We start from the raw sequence: 3,424 nt of genomic DNA, 5'->3' as shown, positions 1-3,424 counted from the left end.
TTTATTATCCCTCGAGCTTAGATACAGCCCTCTGTTCTTATAAAATGCTTAACGGCTGATAACCTTTCCTTACATTATACTCTTATCGCTTTAACCATAACCATAATAAAGACACGACAACTTAAGTATGGGGAAAGTAAAACTGGATTTATTGCCAGGTATGGTGGTGGAGAAATAGCAGTCCGAGTCGACATCCGCCAGGCCAACCAGGATGCCCCAAGCCTGCCAGGGGGCATCCGCAAACGGGGGAGACCAAACACCCCGAGGCGCACATATCTACCTAAACGGGGCTACTGCCCCGGGCACTACAGAACCCTCCCCTTTTCTAGGCTAACGGAAGCAACCACAAGTCAACCCGGTCGGGAAGTACTTGTACCGAGACTAATAGCCTATTCCATTTGAAAACAGGTGGGTTAAGCGTGCCCGATACCGTCATGTGCCCTTACCACTGGCCGTCGACTGTACTGCGATTTCCGGCCACGCCCGGATCCTCAAGAGCCGCGGCCCGCCACCACACCTGAAGAAATCCCGCTAAGCCTTTATAAATATCCTCAACAAACAAACGCTTGTCTTCCTCACTCAGATGAAAACCATCAGACCGGTAGAGACCAGAACTCTGAAAACGTATAAGAGGATGTTGTATACGCCCTCCACCAATAGAGCGAGTGAAACGAGCAGACATGGAGTTCACCTTCTTCCATACCTCGTCAGCCACTCTGCCTTCCTTAAAATATCTCCAAGACAACCTAGGAACTATATCCGACCAGCATATTAACAGGTCAGACCAGGAGGCATGGACCCAAGCCAACTCCGACTGAATTACGAACTCAAACTCACGGTCCTACCTATACCCAAGTCATTTCCTCCCAGATAAATAACCAACACATGAAGCACACCACTTTTAGCAATCTCGTTTACTAACGACCTACGAAAAACCGTCCATCTTAAACCGCTATGACCAATTCACTGAACCACAACCGACCCCGGAATAGCTGAAGTATCACCTATAGCCCTATGCAAAGCAGCCCAATGCACATACGAGAGTCCCGACACCCAGATCAGCCGCGGGGTCCTGTGTTCTGTAAAAAGACAGTGACAAACAAGATCCATGTTAGCGACACAAACCAGCAACACTTTTCAGCAGCTGGAAATAGAAAAAATAATAATAAGAAAAAGCAAGGACCAGCATGGGCCCAAGATTCTATCCTGCACACCCATAACAGGCAACTCGGCAGTCTACCACACAAGAGGTACACATTCACACAAGTAGAAGACAGAAACAAAGAGGGGAGCTGAAACACAAGCGAGGGTAAAACTATTAAAACCTCATGGAGCCAACAAGCCAATCATGGCCCCACTTTAGAGGGAAAAAACGGACAAAACCCTCGCGCCCTGCTTCCAAAAGCATGAGCAGCCGAAGCCCTGTGAATCCGCCCGCAGCTTCAGATCAGGAGAGGAGAAATTCAGGAAAGAAGAGAGGGTCCCACATAAAGTTTGTAGATATTAGTTTTCCACCTCCTAGTTCTTTATGGCGGGCTCTGACAGCCCTCCAACCGCATTAGATGTAGCGGCAACAATATGAAATGAATGCGTGCCAAACTGCTCACCATCCAGACCCACAGCCGACAATGTGCGTTTAAATACCACAGAAAATTGTTACCTGCTGAGAGGAGAACCATCACCATGCACCAACCAAGGTAGCGTCCCACTCAGTCTAAAGGAGGCAAAATTGGCTGATTATCACAATAGGGAAAACAGAGCAACCAACTCTTGTGACCATTGTAATCCAGCGCCCCCACCCCAACTTGTCAGATTTGGATTTCATCACCTTACAGCCCAGCGAGCTGTTAGATGTTACCACGTGTTGCCCGAAAGGAAGAGCTAGCTCGCTCACCCGCAGAACGCCAAAAGTATAAAATCACAAATGCTGCGCGAAACAAAGCGACCTCGTAGCTGTCCCGAGCAATATCCGGGATCGCGGCCTCCATACTGCCTAACAAATGGTCACTAATAGGCCATCTCTGGTCCGGATGATCCTGTCTTTCTCTCGCCCAACCCCTGCGGGCTTTAGAGATCAAAAAACTTTTGTATAATCTATATCCCCTTTCATCCTCCTCAATTGGGGTTACCAGGTGTTACCTTGCTCGAACCTTCACAGCCCTGGACACGACCAAAATTCTGGCGTAAACCACTTCCCATTGCAATTTAGCGAAGCATTAACTTCCCACCAGAGACCCTGACATAGTTGCTCAGAATTACTGGATTGACAGCCCCAACTAATCCCATCATACCCCCATGCCCTCCTTCAGCAGTATCCTGGCCCAGCTTCGGACAAATGCACTACTCCTGCCAAGCCACACAATACTTTGTCCGTGTTACAGGATCACGGGCTGAATCGGACAAACCCTCCCTGTCGCTGGACAACCTGCCAGACCTAAATGCGCGTGCCTGTGAGCAGATGCCATAGGACAATGGTGCAATCTCAACCTGTTCAACCGTGAAATCAGCGAGGGCGAAGTATCCTGTTACAGCCTAATTGCGCTGCCCTACTCAGGCACTATCACACCAGAACAAACCATCCGTTTCCCAACTAGCCTGTCCTCCAACGCACCCATCTCCCCCTATTGATAAAGTCCCCAGGAGGACTAAGCTATCAGCCCAGTCGGACTGCCCCAATTCGTCGGACCAAGATGCAGCGCATCCATCCCCGCCAATGACAACCCCCACACTCCTACCTGCACTCTCGTAAACCTTGCAGGAACAGATCCCAACTAAGAAATACTCCCGGGTCTCAGTATCACGATGGATACTACCTCAAGGAAGCCTGCACCCTGCTTTAGACCTCTCCACTTTCCACTTGGTAATCCCCAGGATGGAATGAGCCTGCTCCAAAGTTACCCCCTAGAACTCAAGCACCTCAGCTATCCACGGGCCCGAGTTCATAAACCTGCCTAAGGTGATCCTACCAGGCTCGGGGACCTGTCTATCCCGATGCCCAAGTCCACCCGCTATATTGTCATACCTTCCAAATTCCGGGCCGTGACTGGGCCACCCCTTGACGGGCCACAAGCCCCTACCTAAAACAAAATTTCCTTGCCCATCAAGCACTTACTGGGCTCTCTGCCCAGAAAATCTTTCAAGCAACGAGCGATGCCGTGATGGCCTGTGCCCGCACAGCCGGACCGGCGTAGGAGAGCGATCGGGCACCTAAATAAACCATCAGGAGACTGCGTATACCTTAGGTAAGCACTTGTTCCTACTACCCCTTACCGGACCTCACCCTACGTCTAGCACAGCTTCCCCGATCGTTAAACCACATTGCAGCACTTCTCCGGGAGCGTAATTCACAGCCGCACCCTGCGGCCCTAACGGGTGTTGCATCAGTCCAAACTGTCCTGCCCCTGCTTAGGAACCACCCTACCGA

This window comes from Mixophyes fleayi, chromosome 1, assembly GCF_038048845.1.
Source record: "Mixophyes fleayi isolate aMixFle1 chromosome 1, aMixFle1.hap1, whole genome shotgun sequence".
Classification (NCBI taxonomy): Eukaryota; Metazoa; Chordata; class Amphibia; order Anura; family Limnodynastidae; genus Mixophyes; species Mixophyes fleayi.
This window is presented reverse-complemented; position numbering follows the sequence as displayed.